General features: G+C 39.4%; 1 protein-coding gene across 1 annotated transcript in view; it reads left to right on the plus strand.

The window, feature by feature from the left end:
* The first annotated feature begins 441 nt into the window (after window positions 1-441).
* Window positions 442-23687, plus strand: part of GALNT1 (polypeptide N-acetylgalactosaminyltransferase 1) — a 179074-nt gene continuing 155828 nt past the window's right edge. The window contains exon 1 of the mRNA XM_036765028.1: window positions 442-1227. The gene's annotated coding sequence lies outside the window, so the exon portion shown is untranslated. The remainder of the gene's footprint in view (window positions 1228-23687) is intronic.

The following is a 23687-nucleotide window of genomic DNA, read 5'->3' on the forward strand; positions in this document are numbered from 1 at the left end:
AGGACGATGGGAAGGAAGAGAAGGGAAGAGGGAGAAATGAGGAAAAAGAAGGAGTTGGACAGATAGGAAGGGGGGAGGGAAAGAGATGTATAGAGGGAGGAGAGGAAAGAATTGAGAGAGAGGCGGAGGAAGGGGGAGTGGGAGAAGGGGGAGAACAGAGGGAAGGGGCAGAGGAGCAGAGGGAGGGAGATAGAGTAAGAGGGAAGGGAAAGGAAAAGGAGGAGGAGAGAGAGAGTGGGAGGAAGCGGGCAGGGAGAGGCGCTGAGAAGCGGCGCCGGGAGCGCTGCGTCTGCCCTCCGACAGCTCTGCTCCCACCCCGACTCGCAGGACACTCCGCACACCCACGTGGCTCTCAAGGTGCATCCGGGTAAGCAGGAGTGGGGGCGGGACCGGCGACGACGCGTGGAAGTAGGGAGGGGACTCGCACACACGCATCGGCACTCGTCGCGCGACCGTCCGCGCTCCGAGAGCGGCGGAGAAGCTTCCTCCGAGCGTCCTGCAGTGCTCCCCTCCCCCACTGCTCCTTCTTCTCCTCCTCCTCCTCTTCCTCCTCGTCCCTCCTCCTCCACCCCCCTGCGCCAGCTGCCAGCCGCCAGCCGGAGCGGGGGAGCCGGACTAACGGTTGCCGCCACCGCCAGCGCCGTCGTCAGGAGCGCCACCCGCCGCAGCCAGTCCGCGCGCCGGCCCGGGGAGGAGCTCCCGAGGCCATGGAAGCCCGGCGCTTCTGAGGGGGATCTGGCGGCGCGGGGGCCCGAGAGCAGAGGCCGAGCCCGTGACGGGGACGAGCGGCTTCGGCGGCGGCGGCGGCGGCAGCAGCGGCGGAGACGAGCAAGATGAGGCACGGCCGCCCGGGGGCGTGTGGAGCCGGGTCCCTGTGCGCGGCGCCCTCCGTGTAACCCCTGCCGGCCGCGGACCCCTGTGAGCCCGGGGCCCGCGGGCGCCCGGAGCCGGCCTCCGACCCTCGGTCCCTCCCCTCTTCCCCCTGCCAGCCGGCCAGCCTGCCCGCCCGGGGCGGCTGAGGGGCCGCGGCGGAGACGGCGGGCGCGCTCCGCGGGGCAGCGGTCGGGAGTCCGCGGCTGCGGGGAGGCGAGGAGCCCAGGAGCAGGAAGGGGCGCCCCGGGAGACGACGCCGGCCCCGGCCGCCCGCAGCCGCGTCCTCCCGCACCGGACCGGGGCAGGGCCCCCGGGGACCGCGACCACTACGACGAGGAGCCCGCGGAGGACGAGGTGAGGGTCTCCCGGGCTGCGCACGGGGCGGGGGAGGCGGTCGTGGCTGTGGCCAGTTCCCTTTTTTTTTTTTGTCCGGCGTCTCGGAGGGAACTTGTTCTGCCGCCCTGCGGATGCTATTGAGGGGCGGAGGGGGGGGGCGGCTCCCCCCAGCACTGGCCGGTGGGTGTCTAGGTCACCTCCTCCCGGGGAGGTGAATGAGAGCCTTGGCCCTACGGTGCTCGTGGTCAATCCACCGGCGCCCCCCAGGCTTGTTGCTGCGCTCCTATCGGTCTGGGAAAGTTATCCGAAATGGGGGGAGTCTGGAGGTATAATAGGTACATTGAAGTCCGGAGACCGGCCTTCTGGACTTTGGCCTCTGACGTCCTCACGCCACATCCTTTCAGTTGCTCAGGAATGGGAGGTCACAAGTGACTGATATCGAGCATCCTACTCTTCCCCAGCCCACCCCCCATCCCCGGGCGTGGGGAGACCCAACCTCATGGCCCGCTTTATCTGGGATAGGAGGCAGCTCTTTTTTGGCAGCTGCTAAAAGCAACGAGTTTCGGTTTAACTGTAGTTTGACATTAAGTTAAGAGTTGCTTTTCTTTACAAAAAACGGAAGTTTTTGTTTTTAAAAAAAATGAACAGAAAACCCCCACACCGTATCTTAATATGGCCGTGGCACTTAAGCTAATCGGGAGGAATTTGGAGCAGTGGTGGTTAAGACCTGGACCTTTCTATTTCTTGTGTGTGCTGGAGAGGGGTGGGGAGGAGATGCTGAGTGTTACCAGGTTAGTAGTTGAACCCTTTCTAGTTCTATAAGAAGCCAGGGCTTACCACAGTTCTGTAAGTTAGTAGGCCTCAATGAGTGTTTGGTGATAGATAAGAAACCCCTTTCTCCCCCACCCCCCATCATGTTTTCAGAGATTCTTTGAACTCTGGTATGACAGTACTATTGATAATGTGTTATCTTTCCCATATGCATTAATAAAATGTTATGACATGCCATATTGATGATGAGTCAGTATTTTTAAATTTTTCTAGAAATCGTGGTGGTTTGCATTGAGTCATCTGCACTTTTACCTGGGTAGGCTTGCTAGTGGGGGAGGAAATTGTGTATATATGTGTGTGTAGTGTGTGGTGGTAGAACAGTTCTCTGCATCAAGCTTGTGACCTTGGCCTCATTATGAGCATAATGCTCAAACCATTTGAACTAACCAGTCCCCAGACAGAATAGATTATGTTTTTTGTGTGTGGTAGTGACTCTCACCCTCAAAGGCTTTGCGAGTGGAGTACAAACTCTGGTCAGTCGAACAATCTTAAAAGGCTTTCAGTTAGTAATAGACTGTCTTTTGAAGACCAGTCTCAAAAAGTTTAAGATACTCATCATCAGAAAGTTGGGCAATCAATCAACAAGCATTTATTAAGCGCTAGCTAAGAGTTGGGCATGGAGAATACAAAGAAAAAACAAAAACAGCCTGCCTTTGGGGAACTTGTCTTTTAATTGGGGGGTGGGGCAGAGGAAGGGAGACAACGGGTATATAGAAGATATATAGAGTAGATGGAAGGTTACTTTAGAGGGGAAGGCACTAGCATCTGGGGAGACCAAGTATTGCTTTTTTACCATAGCTTGTTAAACTGGCTCCTAAGACATAAAGGGATGCAGTTTGTGCTGGTAGAGATAGTATTCATGCAGTGAAATCATTCTTTTGAGGGATTGTTTATGTGTAGTACAGAAATGAGGCAGCGTGGCGATTGATAGAATGCTGGACTTGGAGGCAGGCAGAGTCAGAAAGACTTGGTTCAAAGCTGGCATGTGAGCTGTTTCAACCAGAGCCATATCGGTCTATTTCCTCATTTATAAAATAAGGATAATATCACCTGCTTCAGTTGTTGTGAGGTTTAAATGAAATAATAGGTAAGATCTTTTTTGGGGTTTGTTTTTTTTTGACAGGGCAATTGGGGTTAAGTGACTTGCCCAAGGTCACACAGCTAGACATGTGTGTGAGGCCAGTTTTGAACTCAGGGCTTCCTGACTCCAGGGCCAGTGCTCTACTCACTGTGCCACCTAGCTGCTCCTGCTTTTCGGATCTTAAAGAACTATGTAACTCATTTAGACAAAACATTACTTATGTTGTAGGATGGAAGTTCCTTGAGGGGAAGAATTGTAGAATCCTAGAGTTGGAAGGGACCTCAGAGGTCACCTAGTACAACTTCTTATTCAAAATATGAATAATTCCGTTTATGTATCTGGCATAAACTCATCTTCCCATTTGAGATTGAAGCCCTAAGTTCTGGAATTGATATTGCATCTTATCTCTGCCCCCTCGATAGAACAAGCCAACTTCGTTTAGTCCGGTTATAGTACATAATGATTCTAAAATACCAAGGCAGCAATACTTTGACTAATAAATCTTCAAGTAACAAAGCTCCATTATAAGGAAGTTGGTCATGTTAAAAAAAAAAACAAACCTTCAAAAATCACAGAATTAGGATAGGCTGGATCATAAGATTTATCATAAAGCAGGAGTGTGTTATAAAACTGGAGAGCCATCCTAGATAGTTAATAGATAAATGATTGGATAAAAATTAAATTTTTATGTCACGAGCTTCAAATATCACAGATCTGGGAGGGGGGGAGGTCAGATAGAAGAGAAATTCACTGCTTTTAACTTGCATCCGGAAGAGCCAGAGAACTAGGTCTTTTTGGCTGTCCTTTGCACCTCCTTATCCCCTTGTGATACCCCTGCTGATGCAGAGAAGCAAGTCTGCAATAAAAGATAGTGGATGTGTGCTTCACACATATTCAAAAGCACAAAAGGTATATATACCTGCACATACACATCATTTTGTCTAACTTTTATATGTTCTACAACATTAAGTCAGATGTCAAAATTCTTGTCAGGATGCGTATCTTGTATTGTCTGAAACGTGACGTGATTTTAGTTAATGATATTTTTTGCACCATAAACTCTCTCTCTCTTTTTTTTTTTTTTTGGTATCTAGAACAGGAGTGGGGAACCTGTAGCCCCAAGGCCACATGGGGCCCTCTAGGTCCTCAAGTGCAGCCCTTTGACTGAATCAAAAAATCACAGAACAAATCCCCCTAATAAAAGGATTTGGTCTGTAAGACTTGGACTCAGTCAAAAGGCCAAACCCAAGGACCTAGAAGGCCACAAATTCCCTACCCCAGTCTAGACTGTATCCCTGTGCCACTTGTTCTTTCTTTCTTTGTTAAAGTTTCTTAAAACAAAGTGTGTTGTGGGAAAACATTGAAGAGATCGCTACATTATGCTCTTTACTACATATCATTTGAATTTAAGATTGTTCCAATTTCTGATTTAGTGGATAAAACTAGAAAGATCTAAAATCAGAATATATGTAAAGCACTTTGAAACTCCACTAAAATAAAGTTAAGCCAGGGTCACATGACAGTTAAAAAAAAGCTTTTTTTTTTAAAGAACGTATATAAATGATTAAAATTACTTGATTTTAAAATGGAGAACTGATGATATAATATTTTAATTAATGAAGTGTCCTGGCAGCTCTCTAAGATCATAGGTTGTAGGGAAGATGCCAAGCTGAATTTGTAGAGGGAGCTTCCTTGTCTGAAAATATTCCATACCAATGAAATCACAGGTCCAGTCTTTCCTGTTAATAAATGCAACAAATACTTTTCTTCATGGAAAAGTTTATCTGTTGTTGTTCGGTTGTGTCTGACTCTTTATGATGTCTATAGAGATTTTTAAAAAAAGTTTAATCTGCTTTATTAACATTTTCCCCATCACTTTTTATAAGTCTAGACAATTAAAAAAAACAATAAATTAAAATCTGATTTTTAAGATTTGCCCAATTTCAGGGTGTAAATGTTCACCCTGGAAATTCAACAATCAGCTTTTAGCCCCAGCGGTCTCAAGCACATCTCTGCATGTAGTTTCTATTTTTAGCCTAGATCTCACCCATTTGGGGTTTTCTTAGCAAAGGTACTGGAATGGTTTGCCATTTCCTCCTCCACTTCATTTTACAGATAAGGAAACAGAGTCAAACAGGCTAAGTTACTTGCCCAGGGTCACACAGCCAGTAAGTGTCTGAGGTCGTATTTGAACTCAAGCCTTCTTGACTTTAGGTCCAGCACTCCATCCACTGCTCCACTTAGCTGTCCTTATCTATTGTGAGGAAATCTTTAATAATTTTAGATTATTCAAGCTGCAGCATAGCATGGGTCAGTGGATGAGGTATAGAATTTGGGGTCAGAGGCCCCGATTTCTAATCTTACTTCCTCATGCCCTGTCATTTAACCTCCCTCAGCTTCTTCAAGCAACATGTAAATTAAAATGTAGTTCAGTTTCACATTATGATGACTAAAATGAGGAGAGGCAAAGAGAGAGGCAGATGGAAAAGAGGAGGGAAATGTAATCCATGAAGAACTACAGAAGAGCTCAGCTCAAATCTCTCCTCTTCCATGAAGCCACCTGTCTTCAGCCACACCGTTTCTAGTCTCTGAGCTCTTATTGCACTTATTGTTGTTACATCACACTTTATTTTATGCGTTTTTGGTGTAGATTTCCCATCTGGATAGTGAGTCCAGGGGGCTGGGAATATTTCTGATAGTGTATATAACAGATATAACATCAGCTTGTGAATTGTAAAGCATTATACAAATGTAAAGACATAATTGCTTTTGATAGTGTTGAAAGAATACTTGTTGATAGGGAAGCTTTGTAGATTCTGAAGTATTATCAGATGAACTATTTTTATAACAGAAGGAAGGAACTTCAGTGGTGTAATGGATAGCTTTTACAAGGTAGCCTTTGCTGGAGCTTTTTGAGTAGAGCTGGATTTTATAGGAAGGTTATAGTTCAAGTACAGGTCTGACTAGATGACCTTTGAGGTCATCTTTAAACTCTGAGAGTGTCTGATTCTGTGAAGTCATTTAGTGTAGCTCATTGTTGAAGCTTGCATCTCATCTACATTTCCGATGTGCCCTTTCAGCTTTTCTATTTGAAGAACTCCAGAGAGAGGAACATCACCATCTCCTGAGGTAATCCAGTCCACTTTTTGACTTCTATAATTTGAAAGTTCTTATGTTGAACAGAAATCTTTCCTTTAAATTCTATCACTTGGTCCTACTTCTATCTCTGGGGACAAGCACAATAAGCATAATACTTTTTTTCTATACGGCAACCCTTACAGTATTTGATGATTGTAATCGCAGTCCCTTTTAAGTCTTCTCTTCAGCCTTAATATTCACCTGATTCTCATGCCATGACTTTGAAACCCTTTACAGTCCGGGTCACTCTTGGATCTACTCTCTCCAGTTTTTCCTTGTCCTTTCTAAAATGTAATTCCCAGAGCTGAATATATTTTAAATGTGACCCAATTGACTGGGTTAAAGTATAGAAGGACAATCAACTCCCTTATTTCACACAGTATTTCTGTATTAGAATCTCATTGTTCATTACATGTGAGCATAGATCCACTGAAAACCAGAATCAGCCCTTGTCCAAAAACACTTGCCCATCAATCCTTGGCCTTTTAATCACCCTCTTAGACTGCATTGGTAGACATATAAGATTGCATTATTGGCTTTTTCAGCTGCTTTGTCACATTGGTAGCACTTAGTCGAGTTTGGAGTTCACTAAAGTCCCAGGTCTATTTCACGGGTAATTGTCTAGCCGTATCTGCTCCATCCTATATTTCCTTGTGAACTTGCTTTTAAAAAAAAAAATAGAGCTGTAAGTTTTTTCCTATCATTTGATTTTATTAGATTTTGTTCATCATTCCGACCCATCGGCTTTTTTTCCTAGTCCAATTCCTTTATCTAATATATTAACATGGAACTGGAAATTACAACTGCTTGTAGTCTCTCGTGCTGGGGAGCCTAAGGCTGGTGGATTGCTTGGGTTTGAGAGATGTGAACTACAGAAGGGCTAAAGCCAACGTAGGTATCTGCATTACACCACACAAATATTTTCAGATTTTGGTGTTCTCCCATGAGTGAAAGCCCTCCAGACTGACCAAGGAGGGTTGAATTGGAGTAAGTTAAAACTTCTGTGCCAGTCAGGTTGGGGATCAGGCCGTGGCTATTGGATAGGGAAAGCTAGGAGGTCCAGTTGTCTACAAATTTGATAGGCATGATATGCTAATCTTTAGGTTTTTGATTAAAATGCTAAATGTAACAAGGCCCCATAGCACATCCTTAAAGACCTCTTTACAGGTTTACATTGATCCAGCACTTTGGATTTGATCAAATACTTGCTTAATTCTGCAGTGCTGTAATCTAATCAACAAAGCATTTATTAAATACCTGCTATGTACTAGGCACTGTGCTTTCTCTCCATGATGTTGGGAGAGACAATTTTTAAAAATTCAATATTAAAAATATCATTAAACATCATAATTATAGTGCAACTAATTACATTTAAGTTTATTTCAGTGTATAAAGTGTAATATTTCTATTAATATATCAGTCCTTGCTATGACATTCTTAGTTCCTTATTGTAGGTCTCCATGAAAGGGGAACTATTATCATTCTTATTAAATTTTCTTCATGTGATTATATTTAGTATGTATGCCATTTTTCTGGTCCTGTTTTTTTCACTTTGCATCATTCACAAAAGTCTTTCCAGATTTTTTTGTACTCCTCATTGTCTCCATTTTAACTGCTCTATAATATTCCATTTCATTTATTCAACCATTTCCCAAATTAGCCAAAATTTAATAGGCATAGATATAAAGTCTAACATAAGGGTATAATCTGTGTTGCCAGTGATTTTGGTTTGAAGATTCAGCACTCCTGATGTTTAAAGGAAAGCACATATTTAAGTTTTGGAGGGAAGTTGAATTATTTACAAGTGTTTAAGATTTATCGTAACTTGAGATTTCTGATGTTAGTTTTTTTTTAAATTAATGTTTATTGATTTCTTTTTTTTTACATCACCACAATTTCTTCTACTATCCCTCCCCACCACCAGAGAGCCATCTCATAATAACAAACATTTTAACAAAGAAAGAAAAAAGAAAAAAAGGAAAAGCAGTAGCATTGAAAAAAAATACGAAAATACGTGCAATGTGCCACACCCAAGGACTTCCCACCTCTTCAAAGGAATAGATTGTGTCTTCTTGTATCTCTTCTATGGAACCATTCTTGATCTCTACCACCATTTTGACCACCCTCTCCCTCCAGACCTTAAGGGAGAAAGCCTAGGACCCTAACTAACCCCAAGAGCCTTTGGAATAGCGATGTTTCCATCCCATCCCAGTGGAGAGTGTTCTGGCAACTACTGCTGCAGGTGCTATACTCATATCTATTGAACACTCAAGAAAAAAAAGTTCTTGTCACTAAAAGCTTAGTCATTGTCAGTAAGTTCAATATCAGAAACTGATAAGATTTTGTCAGTGGAAATTACATTAAAGAAGAGGCATTACTATGTGTCGTTGCACGTCTGCTTTGCACTAAGGTCATTTTAGTTTCTTTTGAACTATTAAAAATATTTCTCCAGTCTAAACCTTTTTCAGAGTTTTCCCTCTTTTAAAGTTTGTAGAAATTCAAGAACTGAGGTCTTTCTTAGGAAAATAGGGTAAGGGCAATAATCAAATTTATCTTCTTTAGATCCTTGCCTTTTCCATCTCCTGAAGCTATTGGTCTATTGAAGTACTCAAGGAAAGTGCCATCCTTTGCTACTCAGAAAGGACTGAGATACTGATCTAGATCCCAGGGAAGAAGCTTTTCCTTTTAACCTGAAGTGATCTGAGAAGGAATTGAATAGAGACTATTTTTCAGGAATGTTAACCTCAAATTGTATTTTAACATAATATAACTTTTTTTTTTGTTTTTAAGAGTCCCATAAATACTATTTCAAGTCATCTTAGCAACAGAGGAATGTCAGAAAGGGTGGTGGTGAGGTAGGACTATGGCAGTTCTGATATTTCTCTAAGATAGAAATGGCTTAGATGGTAAGATAATGTTAAATTAAACAAGATAGAGGACTAGATATTTTCTACTATAATTATGACCTCTCAAACCTCCAAAACATGGATTACGTGCAAGAGATGAAGTAATTTCAACTGTTCTCTATGGTCCAAAACAACAAGAACACAAACAAGGTAAAAATTTGTTGAACCAACAATAGAGAAGGTTGATTATACCTAATCCCTAAAAGGTTTACTTAGTACTCCTCCCCCACTCGCCACTATGCCTGTGTCAGCAGGACTGCACAGCTGACCATGAGCTTGCAGTAGAACTCAACTTTACCCTCCAGCCCCCCTCTCTCCTCTCAGTGCCCTAGAGATGCAAAAGACAGAAGCTTTCTCAGCATGGGACAACAATATGATAGGGCACTGTGTGGCAACAGTGGAGAACTGAGGAAAAGAGGAAACTGGAGTAGAATGTGTATGTGACACTCCACTGAACCCAGCATCTACTTGGGGCCAGTTTTAACACCCCAGATGTTAAAGTTAGGGCAAAGATTAAAGCTGGCAAACTTTGAATAGCCCAGCATAGGAGAAAGCTGAGATACCTGTGAGGTCCAGCAACCCTAAAAGAAACCATACTCAAAGGGGAAGGAGTCAGTGAATGATAGGGTACTACTATAAGGGAGGAAGAAAAGACTGAAATTGCCAACAATCTCAGAAGGAAGAAAACTCAGTTGAAGATCTTGAGTATAAGTAGGTAGGTGGCTCAGTGGATAGAACACTGACCCTGAAGTCAGGAAGACCTGAGTTCAAATGTGACCTCAGACACTAGCTGTGTGACCCTGGGGAAGTTATTTAATCTGTTTGCCTTAATCCACTGGAGCAGGAAATGACAGACTACGCCATTATCTTTGCTAAGAAAACTCATTAGTCCGTATTGGCATGCTACAGTCTACAGGGTCATGAAGAGTCAGACATGACTGAACAATAACATAAGCAGATCAGCCGATTGTTAAGATTGATAACAAAAGGGAATATAACCTCTAGGTTAGGTAAAAGAGTCCAGACATCTAAGAATAAATAAATATTCTTTGTCTTTAAAGGGAACTGAATCAATACTGGAGGCAAAAGACCTCATGGATTCCAGAAAGAGCATAGAAGCACAACTGTTTGTTCCTGAATGTTTTAAAAGAGAAATAGGAATTGTGAAAGTAGAATTTATGGCCCACATAATAGTAATAATTAGCAGAACAGAAAAATTTGAATCCATGGTGGTAAGTCTTACCAAGTGAGGGAGAGAATAACCGATTGGGAATGCAAATGTACCAAAGTAAAGGACAGTCTAAAAGAAGAAGAGTAAAAAGCAGTAATGTTAAAGGAGAATATGATCTTCCTATAAGCAAAACATATTGATCTCAATGCATAGAGACAATTTAAGGACTATAGGTCTTTCAGATGAACACAAGTCAAAAAACGTGAACAGTATAATGCAAGAAATAGTGCAAGAAAGCTACCTAGAACTTCTGAATACAGAAAACAAAGTGACAATAGAAAGAAAACAAATTACTAATAGAAAGAGAAAACAACTATATGCTGTAAACTGCAAGACACTTACAGGTTAAATTGAAAATTCCTCTAACAAAACATCAGATTCTGCAAAAGACTGAAGATCTTTATGAAGGAAAGGAAATTGAATAACACTTTCATTCTATACCCACTAGAAACTGCAGAAGGGTATGGAATATTTTGTTCTAAAGAGGATGCAACCCAAAATGACCTACCCAGTAAATTTGAACCTAACCATTAATGAAAAAAGATGAATGCTCACTTATTTTTTTTAAAAAGGGCAATTGAAACATTTCTGGAAAGAAAACCAGACCTGAAGAAATTTATATCTCAAAAAACTCAGGGAACAAAAATACAAGAAAGGCAGATGTGTAATAATCAAGGACGACAACAACAATAAAGTAACACTGAGAGAACACTGAGATTTCTTTCTAAATGCACACAGGAGAAAAAGGTGAAAGCAGAAGTCAAAAAGAAGTGATAGTGGGGAAACCAGGCCCAGAAGCATTGTGGACTAAATCCCACACTGTCCTGCCTATAGGAGAAAAAACTTTTTGGTGGGACTAAATTATGCAATGGGAAGGTACATAAAAAGGAGAAGTGCAGGAAAATAGAGGGGGATATGTGGTATGCCTTAATCAAATCAAATCCTATCAGTGATGTTATCTTTTTTTGTTTTGAGGGGGGAAGGCAGGCAATTGGGATTAAGTGACTTGTCCAGTGTCACACAGCTAGTAAATGTGTCTGAGGCCAGATTTGAACTCCGGTCCTCCTGACTCCAGGGCCAGCGCTCTACTCACTGTACTAGTTAGCTGCCCCAAGTGGTGTTATCTTACCAGGGAAGAATATGTCCTCTAGTTGTTAGTAAAGGGAGAGTCTACCCGTAGGAAAAAGGGTGGCAGGAATTGGAATTTCTAAGAGTGAGGCACAAAAGAAAAAAGAGAGGTTGGGGGCAAGATCTACAAGGCAACAATATAGAAACTGTTAAAAAGAGGGAACCTAAAATAGTTACCTTAAAAGCATTAATTCCATCATGAATGCAGAGAATAAAAAAGGACTGAATAAATACAAGGGCCATGAATCAAAGAATAAAAGGCCAGACTATACAGAAAGAGAAGAAACATAATGAAGAGAAGGAATGAAAATCACTTTTTAGAAAAAAAGACACAGAAAATGAAATTTAAAAATCTGACAAAACAAGTTAAAGAGGAGGAAAGGGGGGGATATTTTCCTTGACTGCTTAACTGAGAGGAGAAAAAAAGAGAAGAAATAAAACCAGATAAGAACAAGAAAGAGAAAGGAACTAATGAATTGAGCAAAATCTCAAAATTTGGATAAAGGGTAACAATTAGAAGTAGGAGGTTTTGAAAGTAAGGGGAAGAGAGCCAATGGGAATAGAGTTACCTTAAAGTAAATTAAGTTAAAATAATTGAAGAGGCAAAATGTACTGTCTTTACAAAGAAAGAAGTGAAAATCCTAATTGGGGGGGGAACCATCAGAGACGAATGGAGTCTTAAACTTATGTAAGCCTAACTCTCATAACTTTAAATGTGAATGGATAAAGCAATCAATAAAACAAAAAAGAGTGAAATTAGATAAGAAAACAAAATACCACAGTCTGTTGCTTACATAAAAACAAACCAAACCTAAAACAAAACAAAACAAAAACACCAAAGAAATACACAGAATAAAAATGAAGGCCAGGAAACAATTTTACTAAGCATGAAAGCAAATCCAAAAAGCAGGAATTGTAATCATGCTGTTGTTTGTCCTAACAGCAAAGCGAAAAGAAACATCCAAAACACAAAAAGTGATAAACAAGGAAACTTACAGTTTGCTGATAGGAACTACATGCATACAACAAACAATTACCAATATTAATAAGACTCCAAATGCCTTAGCATGTAAATTTATAAAGGAGGAATTTTTATTGCAAATTTCTCTGATAAGAGGTCTTATTTCTCAGATTTATAAAAATTAAGAGCAATTGTCCAATTGATAAATGGTCAAAGGATATGAACAGGTGGTTTTCAGAAGTCAAAGCTGTCAATAAAAATGTAAAAAAATGCTCTAAAACACTAATAAAGAGATGCAAATTAAAACAATTCTGAGGAACCACCTCACATTTATCAGATTGGCTAACATGACAGAAAAGGAAAATAACAAATGTTTGGGGGTGTATAGAAAAATAGGTACACTATTGTACTATTGTTGGAGAACAATTTGGAATTATGTGCTAAGGGCTATAAAACTGCACATACCCTTTGACCCAGCAATACCACTACTAGGTCTGTATCCCAAAGAAGCCAGAAACCAGATTGTAGGGAATTAGAATAGCTTGCCCAATTGGGAAAAACAAAACAAAATAAAAATAACCAGGAACACTGTGCTGGTGGTTTCTTATTCATTGAAGGTAGAATTGCAAACTAGTAGAATCTTTTTGTAAAGAATCTTGCAGTATGGACTAAGAATAAATTGGTTTTTTTTTAAAGTATAGCTTTTCTTATTGGGAATATGTCCTAACAGTGTTATCAGCGAGAAAAAGCTATCTGTTCAAAGATTTTTGTAGCAGAATATTTATAATTGAAAAAAATTGGAAGCACCCTAAAATGTTCAACAGCAGGGGAATGGTTAAATAGAATTATGATACATTAGTATAATGAATAATGCACTATGATTAAGATTGAGAAATATAAGAATCATAAATTTAGACATATAAGTGCAAAATAATGAAACTTGGGGCTGGAAGGGGTTGTGACTTTTCCAAAACCACACTAAGTGGCAGCCCTGGGATTTGAACTCAGATCTTTTGACTCCAAATATACTGTTCTTTACACATATGGTTCCCATCTTGAAATAGAATAGGTGACCTTTATATTACCAACATCCTGTTCAAGTGGGCTAAAACAGAATTATTTCAATTCAGTTAAACATTTATTAAGTTCATACTCTGTAAGACACTTGCTAAATCTTGGACACACAAAGAATATTTTCTTGCATGTATGCTTTTCTTCACCATCTTTTTTTTTTTTTTTGAAAAAACCAAAATGACTTTGTTTTTTTTACATGCATTCATTTCCAAATATGCCTCTTTTTCTTCCCAGTGAGTCTTCTTTTGCCCAACTTCTTCCTCTTTACCAGGCCCACAGTTTCTCTAAAAGCTACATTTCTGTATAACTCTATGCCTTCATCAGGGTCAGAATTAAGGAGGATTGGTAAAAGTATAGTGAAATTTTTAGGTGGAAATGAGAAGGTGAGTTGTGAATTTAGTATAAAATAGAACAGATCATCTTCTAAGTAAAGAGAGTAGGCATGGGATTATGAATTTGAGGAAAGTGGAAAAGGATTGGAAATTAGTTCTTTGGGGAATATAATGGTAAGTCAGAGAGTTAAGAGTCTTCCCATGTTATAGCAAGGTTAGCATAAATTTGTAGCAAAACCAAAGATGGCTTTGTGACTTTTTCTAGCAAATCTGGGAAGTCTGAGAGTAGCCATTATTTAGTATTGGGAAACAGTAGATATTTAAGGGAGGGTGAAAGAGTATAGGGTACTATCAAGAAGATTATTGAAATGGCTGACTATAGGATCCAGTCTGAGTAAGGAAACAAGTAAAGCCAGAAAAGTATTGAAGGATTGTTGGAATTGGGAGGGGTCAAAGGATTGGAGGTTACCATTACTAGGATTGTAGAATAGCTTCAGTAGGAATGAAGCCATAGAAACAGTGAAAGGAGGCTGTGGTTAGAAATGGAATTTTGAGTTTATGATCTTGAAGGTGGAGCAGTGCTGGTGAAGAGGAGTGGGGATGAAGGTAATTGAATCTTGGTATTAGTGTTATCATTGTGGATTTTGAAGTCTCTGAGGATGAGGAGAACAAAGACAGTTTCGTTTTTGTATCCACCAGTGCCTAGCACGTAGTAGATGTTGATTGAGTAATAACAGAAGATGGGGATAGAGAAGAAGACTATGAACCCAGATACAGATGTCATTGAAAAAGGTGGGAACATATTCTGGTTTTGATGATTCTAATTTCTCCCCTCTCTCACAGAACCTTAATAAAACTGCCACACAAATTGTCTTAAGACATAGTTTAGAACCACTCCTTAACCCTGGCACTTAAGGCCCTTTACAGTTTGACTCCTACTTCACTTTTCCATCCCTTTGTATACTATATATTCCAGCCAAACTGGACCGTCTTCTGTTCCATAAGCTCCACATGCCTTCTCCTACATTTATGCTGTCAAAACTATCCTCTTCTTTCAAAGGTTATAGTTATCCTCCAGAAAGCCATCTTGGATTTTTCTTCTCTCCTCCAAAAGAATATTTTCTCCCTCTTTCACATTTACCTACAACACTTTAGGTCTCTTTTTACCTCCATCATTTTTTAATGTTATATCAGACTTATCCGTATGTCAGCGTAACCTTTCTCCCCTTTTCCTCTCCTCTTCCCCCAACTCTTTGAGGGCATATTTGCCTTTTATATCTTTTTATTACCAATGCCTGCCACAGTGCTTTGGGCACAGTAGGTGCTTAATAAATGTTTGTTGGATTTGCTAGCTATATCAGATGATGATAGAATAAAGATAGATAAAATAAAGATACTAGTTAAAGGTAGAATTGTTTGCCTGAACATGCTTAACAGTTTTTGACTAAGCAACTTCATAGTTTATTGCAACATTAGGTGTTAACATATGGAAAATATGGCATATAAATGATCTTGTTACATAATTAACTAAGGTACTAAAAACAAATTTGTAAATACCTTTTTATGATTGGTACATTTTGCTTAGGGCAGAAGTAGATAATTCTAGGTGCTCATACTCATATGAGCCCAGGTAGCCAGCCTCTCCCTGTTCTGGGCCACTTTCAGGCAACTCTCAGCTATTAGAGGTGGTTCTGGGAACTATATTTTGAAATCTGCCACAGGTTGTCAGAATTTTTTTTTTCTCAGGGCCATTTGAATTACTGGGCTTCTCTTAGCTCCCTGCTTGCCCATCAGTGGAGCATGATCATAGGGACTTACATCCTAAGATTGATTATTCTGTAAGATAGGTGGGAAAAGATTATTAAATGCTTTCACAAACAAATTACCTGAAAAATAATTCCAAAGAACTTGAAACCTATGAAGAGCATATATGATAATACTTGGCTAAATGGCAGTGTTGAGGAAGGGAGTCTTCTGATTAAATGGGGATGAAATCATTGATATAGTGAAATTTTTTTTGAAAATGCCCAGGGAAAAATTTGGTAGGGATTTGCTAATCCAAATATTATTCAGAATTCTGTCTGGTATGTTCATTGTTCAGAAGTAGGTTTAGAAATACATTATTTTTACTGACCATAGATATTCATTTTCATAAACAGATTATTATCCTGTGTCAGAATACCCAGGTTCCCCTGTGGCAGTAGCTCCCAAGGATCCTCTTGTTCCCATGTGAAAGTGTGAATGGGTTGGGAGGGAGGTGGCAAGAAGACTTCATTTTTTTAAAGTGAAATGTTGTAAGGAGAAGTTCATAGAGCTAGTCTCTGGGTGAGGGGAGACCACATATAACTTTCAAATGTTTATTTTGAATCTTTCATTGGTGTTCAAGAATGGTAAAACTATGTGATATACAGGCTGGGGGAGGGGAAGATCAGGAAAGGCCTCATGTGGGAGGTAGCATTAGAATTGAACTTTCTTAAAATGTCTTCACACTGTAATAAAGTTCACTTGTACACTTGAAGCATCTGTACCTTCTTTAATAGTGGCAATATTCACTTCTATCTTCTTCTAGTCCTATTTGCTTATCCTCAATATATTCTCCATTTTAAAAATTTCTATTCTCCCACAATATCCTCAGGCCACCAGACAATCAAGCATTTAATTAAAGTACTATTATATGCCATAGAAGCTTATTAGAGATTAGCAGTAACTTGAGGGGCTTTCATTGGTCCTTTTTACAATTACAAGGGGAAGAATTGCAAGGCAAAGATCTTGCAGAAAAAGTTTTGGCTAAAAAGACATTAAAAGCAAATGTGTTGTGAAATAGGCCCATTAAGGAACACTCTACCATTTATTAATGGTGTGATCTTGGACAAAAATACCTCTAAACCTAAATTCTTCATCTGTAAAAAGAAAAGATTGGACTAGATGTTCTCCAAGGTCCCTTTCTGGCTCACATTTTATGGTTCTTAGTTTGAGAAATGGGCTCCAAATTTCTATTTTTTGACTGCAATTTTACTTGTATAAGGCATTTCTCACACTAGTTTCTAAAGCTTCATTCCCCTCCTTGCCCTCCAAGCAATTCTGGAGGCTTAGTTATGCAGCTTTTGAGTATATTGTCTTTTTTTTGGTTGGGTGGTTTTTTTTTTCTTTTTGGTCAATAGGCTCCCTCCATTTTTTGCATGCAACTTCTGGGTTTCAAAAACCTGAGTGCATGCTGAAGTAATGATACTAGCCAACGTGCTACTTTTATTTGTTATTGTTGTCATTATCCTCTTGAGAAAAATAACAATATGACAGAGTACTTTAGCATTCATTGTTCACATGATTCATAATGATTCGTGGCAGGTTTATACTTTTTTCTTTTTCTTTCTGTAATTGCATAGAGCACTTATACATCAGGCAAAATTTCAAGACATATAATCATAGATTCTTACAATATTAGAAGTGGAAAAGACCTTAGAGATTATTTGGTTCAAGAGTTCTTAACTTTTTTTGTCATGGACTCCTTTGGCAGTCGGGTAAAGACTATGGACCATAAACCCTTTTTTAGGATAATTTAAAAAAAAAATCATAATCTAAGAAATGCTAACTTTGAGTTTGATTGAGGTTAGTGAAAATTAAAGTGTATTTTTTTCCCATCAAAATTCATGGATCCTATAAAATTTATCCCTGAACCTCAGGTTAAGAGGTTTTTTTGTCCCACTCCCTCATTTTACAGATAAAAGAAATCACGTGACTTATCCAAGGTCATATAGGCAGTAAGTAGCAGAGCTGAGATTTATACCTAGGTTTTCTGGCTCCTAATCTTTACTTTCCATTACACCTTAGCATTTTTAAATCGCCGCCTTTATATTTTGATATATGTTGGTCTTCATTTTAAGGTCTTTTTTTTTAACTAATCAAAAAACCATTTTGCAGGGGGAGGGTGTAGGGGGTTGGGGGAGGAGGGGAATGGAGTTTAGGATAGGGACTAGGCCTACAATTTCATTGGCATAGTGAACTCTCTTGTTAGGAAATTCCCTCAACCAATGCAGTTGAGCACCTTCTCTGGAAATCATAATCTTAGAGTTTCCTAGAGCGCTGGGTTATAGGGCTCCTGTGTGTCACAGGCTAGAGTTAAGACTTGAACCCAGGTCCTTCTGACTTAACCCAGGTCCTGGTTGGCTTTCTACTACTACTTTCTTTTTGTTTGTTTGTTTTTGTTTTTGCAGGGGGGAAGGCAGGGCAATTAGGGTTAAGTGACTTGCCCAAGGTCACACAGCTAGTAAGCATGTCAAATGTCTGAGGCTGGATTTGAACTTAGGTCCTTCTGACTCCAGGGCCAGTGCTCTACTCACTGCACCACCTAGCTGCCCCCACTACTACTACTTTCTACTACTACATGGTGTACATGCTGCTTCTGCCTATTATTAAGGCTCCGATATTGAAAGTAACAAGAATATATATCCACCTGTTAATCTTCTCAAAAATATTAGGGGTCAAAATAGAGATCATAGTAAAGTGAGGAATGTATTGTCCTGGTTTTGGAAAACTTAATAGTAAAGACGTGAGTTACAGTAGGACAAGTAAACTGCAGATTTGGTTTTGAAAGAATTTCCAAGGTTGAAGTGCTTTTCTACCTGGACTGATAGTAAGGAATCAGAAGTAGCCAAGAGAAATAAATTTACATTCCAATAAGCATTAGGGAATAACTATTTCTCTAGTGTCATATAACTTGATAACTTTTCCATTTTATTGTCTTTACCTTCTTTCATGTTTTCTTGTATTCACAAGTACTACATACGTTTAGAAAACTTCCAGAGTATTGTGCAGCTATTTCCAAGGTAGAAGGATTTAGGGAGATAGAGAGATCAGAGTGCACTTTGGATAAAACTTAGTATGGCAGGGTACAAGCGGTAAAAAAGGAAAGGAGCACAAGGACAGCCCCTGTGTTGCAACAGTCTGGCTAGCAGCTGTTGTGGGGGTGAAAGACCAACACAAGCCCAACAACAAGCATGCTACCAGCATGCTGTAAAAGCCCAGGTTCTTTTGATCTGCTTTACTAAGGAAAGCAACATTAAGGGGTTAACAAGCTTATTTTAATCCCACATACAAATATCACTCACTTAATTCAGGGGGAAAAGCCAGCACCCTGAACTTCAGAGCAAAATACAAACAAATTACAAACATCGACAGACAGACCTTGTCTGATTCAAATCCCAATACATAGTTACCAGAGTTTAACAAAGTCCCAGCATCCGGGTTTATGAGCTGGAGGGCTCTTAGCTACAGTTTCTTGGAGTCTTCGCATGCAGTCTTCACATCACATATCAACGCACCATCAAGAGTGAGAGCCCTGTGCAAATGGCTCTGTCTTCTCCTCTTAAAGCATTTCATACGTCATCAAATACCATCTGAATGACCAGAATTTAGGCTCCTATGATTGGCTCTGGAGTTAGCACCTCCCCTTAGTTAGCCCCACTTTGGGGCCCACCTTAGTTACCAATCCACACCCACATAGGTTTTACACCTAATAGGGGTTTGGGCCTGGGGCTTAGCACCTACTAAGACTCAGTGAAATACACTGAATTAACAAAAGCCAAACTCTTCAAGGGCACTTGGTTGAACTGAGTGCTAAGAACCCATTTTGCTTACCAACACATGCTGGGATTGGCAAAAGAAGCAGGAAAGTTGTTAGAGTGCTGCCCCAGGACTCACATAGACATCTCAAATTCAGCATATTTAAAATAGATTTCATTATCTTTACTCCTAAATCTTCCTTCCTCTTGACTTATCCTATTTTTTTTTCTAGTTACCTAGGTTTGCAGCCTTGGAGTCATCCTCAACTGTTCACACTCACCGCTATATCCACTGACTTGCTAAGTCTTGACCATTCTGACCCCATAGTATTCTTTCATTTCTCTACAGTCACATAACTACCACCATAGTTTAAGCCCTCCTCATCCCTTACCTGGACTGTTGTAGTATCTTCCTTGTTTAGTTGGTCTCCCAATCTCCCGTCTCTTTCTTTTCCAATTTATCCTATGTACAGTTGCCAAATTTATATTCCTAAAGTACAGGCCTCACCATGTCACTGCCTTGCTTAGGAAGCATCAGTGATTCCCTAGTGCCTCTAGAATACAATTTGACATTGAAAAACCGTCACAATCTTATTCTAAACTACTTTTCCAGACTGATTTCAAATTATTTCCTCACATACTGTGTTTCAGCCAAATTGAGCTCTTTGCTGTTTCCCTTACACTGCATTCTGTGGCTGTTCCTCAGGTGTAGAATGCTCTTCCTCCTTGCCAGAGCCTCTTGGAATCTCTAGTTCCCTTGGGTTCCACCTCTACAGTGGACTTTTTCAGATTTAACGCTATGCCAAGCCCCCACCTTTGGCCTTTCCTGATCCCCAAAGAAATTACTCTGTATTTATTTTATTCCTGTTTTCCTGTGTCTATGTAGTATCCTCTACAGTAGAATATAATAAGCTCCTTGATGGCAAGAACATTTTTAGTTTTTAATTTCTAGGTCCTAAGGAGTAAATGATTAATGTAACTACTTGAATTAAATCACATGTAGTAGACAGCTAAAAATTGGTGTATTTCCTTCTTTCCTCATGTTCCTCCCAATTTTTCTTGGTTATTAGGAAAACTAGGGTCTTCATTTTTAGCTAGTAGAAAGGATCTTTAAAAATAACATTTTTTTTTTGAGACAGGCTTTTGGATTTTTAACCTGACCCTTGCCAACACCCAAGTGAGTTCTTTGAAATTCCAGTCATATTTCTGTGTACATACTTCCTAACATCTTTTCATTTCAAAGACTATGGTCTTAGAAGACAGATTCATATGTTAGTCTACAATTCTCTAAACCCTTCTCCAAAATTCTTCGGTCTTCTCCAGTCCTTTGCTTGCCAGGACTTGCTGTATCTATTGTACCAACCAACCCAAGTGAATGGTGACTTGCTTGAAAAGAAGTTAGCTGATAATTCTTGTAGTATAATAGGAGATGGAAGTCTTGGTGCTTTATTCCCTCCATCCTCTTCCCATCGTCACTTTCTCTGGAGAAAGTAGTAACAATACACGTTTTTGCCTCATCAGTGAAGGGGTGGTGCAGTTAGAGGGAGGAAGGGAGAGAGAAATGTCTTGAAATTTGATCCAAAGCTCTAGGTATTCCTGAGATATTTGAATCCAGATTCTTTGCCTACAGTTATTCAGATTCTTCATTTGACTGATGGTAGTTTTGGCTCTGCAAAAACAAAACAAACCCAGTCTCACAAACCTACTCCCACACACAGATTCATCAAAACTGAGAATTTATTTGATATTTTTACACAGTAATCATTCAGACCATATTGACTTACTGTGTTTCACTTAAGTTCTGGCTGGGGAGCAGCTGCATGTTATCTTCCTCACTTCCTGTTTGTCTTTACTAGTGGAAAGTTAGTCTGAGGTTGTGTTTTTCTTTCTTTTCTTTTTACTTTATTTTGAAGGGTGCCTTAGATTTAGGGAGGTTGTGGTGGTGTGGTAGATTAAATCTATGCAATATGTAGCTGAGAGTTTGTTGCTGTTGTTGTTTTTTTAAGAAAATTTCCAGTCAATTTATGCTCGCTGGTGTAAAATAGATAAACAGAAGCATTGTCACTTTGGGCCATCTGCTGGTAGGTGGGAATAGCTTTGTTAAACAGAACTTTACTATGGAATTCTATTCACTCTAGTAGAATTTTACCTGTGTGTAGTTGCTGGAATTGAGCCTTTGGTTTTCTTTGCTTGGATTATATATGTTAAATCTGTGATCTAGATTCACTGTCTAGTCTGTTTGATTGCCTATTTGTGCTAATTAAAGCTCCAGATTTTATTTAGCATTTCCTTAATGGCATATTAAATATCTTCCACGGCATAGATGGTATAGAGATTATGTAAGTAACCATGTTTTACTATAAGTAGATAATTGTTTCCAGAAATAGGGATGAGAAGAACAGGTACTATCAAAAGACTGTGCAGAGGTAGAATGAAAAAAAAAACCTAGAAAAAATTATTTTGAGATCCTTTTTTACTCTGAATAACTTTTAAAAACAATAGGTTACATAGCCTTTTACAGTTTGCAAAGCACTTTACATTCATTATCTCATTTGATAAATAGCCTTAAGGATTAGAAATTATCTTTTTACATCGATTCTGTGACGTAAGTAGATTTTCTTTTGCTTTGCACCTGTCTGTGATTTCATCAGTGTAGGGAATTCCAGTGAAAATTTCTTTACCTCTATAGATTGACAATTTGCATATTATTAAATTTCTGTGGTACTGAGAGAGTGAGTGATATATGCCATAGTTATATATCCAGTGTTTGTTCATTTGGGTTTTTTTTATGGTCTAGCTTTATTTTGGGGGGGCAGGGCAATTGGAGTTAAGTGACTTGCCCAAGGTCACACAACTAGTACATGTGTCAAGTGTCTGAGGTCACATTTGAACTCAAGTCCTCCTGACTCCCAGCCCAGTGCTCTACTCACTGCGCCACCTAGCTGCCCCTGTATCCAGTATTTGTAATGACAATTTGAATCCGTATCCTGAGACTAGTTCTTTATCCACGCTGAGTGAGTGATATCTCCATTTTACAGCTGAGAAGACTAGTGACGTACCCAGGGTTGTATAGATCATCAGCCGGCAAAACTCCTGAGTTTTCTGCCAAACCAGATTAAAATGTAATTGGGAAATGTTTAACAAAATAAATAAAAATACAGTACAACATAGATAATATTAATTTGTGGTTTTCTAAGTCAGTATGTGGTCACAAGGATCCATTTCGATTTGAGTTTGACACCATTGTATAGATCCTAATTGTTGTGATTTGGGAACTGAATTTAGTCCTATAGACTAAGGCATCTTTCTGTTATACTACTGCTGCTTTAATCTAATAGTATTTATTATACAGAATAATTTTTTTTAGCTGCTTACTTAGGAGTAGCTTCTTTCTGAAACCTTTGAGACAGTTTTATTCATTTAGAAACATTTTGTTTTAACTGACACCAATTAATATTTGCACTGTAATTTTAAGAAATGAATTTTGACCTTAATGATTTATCCTTTTGGGTAGGGATAGAAATAGTACTAACAGAATGAGTCTTTAATTTGGGATTTAATGGTGTCCTGAAGCATTTACATTTTGGTCTTTATTTATCTAGGTGGACAGAACAAACTTAATTTCTTAGAATCAGAGATTGAACTCTGAAAAGGACCTTAGATATGTCATCCTAGACAACTTCCTTATTTCACATAAAGATGGCTTCATAGAGAACATAGAGAAGTTCATAGAGAACTTATGCCTCAACTTTGTGTTAATACAAAAGTATTGTGTATTTACTGGAAGCTTTAGCAGAAGTGCATAAACACATATCTTTTTTTTTTTTTTTTGCAGGGGGTAAGGCAGGGCAATTGGGGTTAAATGACTTGCCCAAGGTCACACAGCTAGCACGTGGGTCAAGTGTCTGAGGCCAGATTTGAACTCAGGTCCTCCTGATTCCAGGGCCGGTGCTCTACTCACTGTGCCACCTAGCTGCCCCATAAACATATATCTTAACATTTTTATGGCATTTTAGTTAAATTCACCATAATAGTAAAGCCAAATTTGTGGTGGTAGAAAAATAACCAGCATGGATAATTGAAATAGATAATCTTCAAACATTGTTTTTAGTGAAAATTTCTTAATTTCTTTTCCAACAAAGTCTTTTACCTGAGATGTTATAATTTGCAACATTTATTGGTTAGTTTCATTAAAGAATTTTTTCTGCCTCATCTCTTCCTTGCCACTCCTTCCCTTT

Source organism: Trichosurus vulpecula, chromosome 1 (assembly GCF_011100635.1).
Source record: "Trichosurus vulpecula isolate mTriVul1 chromosome 1, mTriVul1.pri, whole genome shotgun sequence".
In the NCBI taxonomy this organism is placed as follows: domain Eukaryota; kingdom Metazoa; phylum Chordata; class Mammalia; order Diprotodontia; family Phalangeridae; genus Trichosurus; species Trichosurus vulpecula.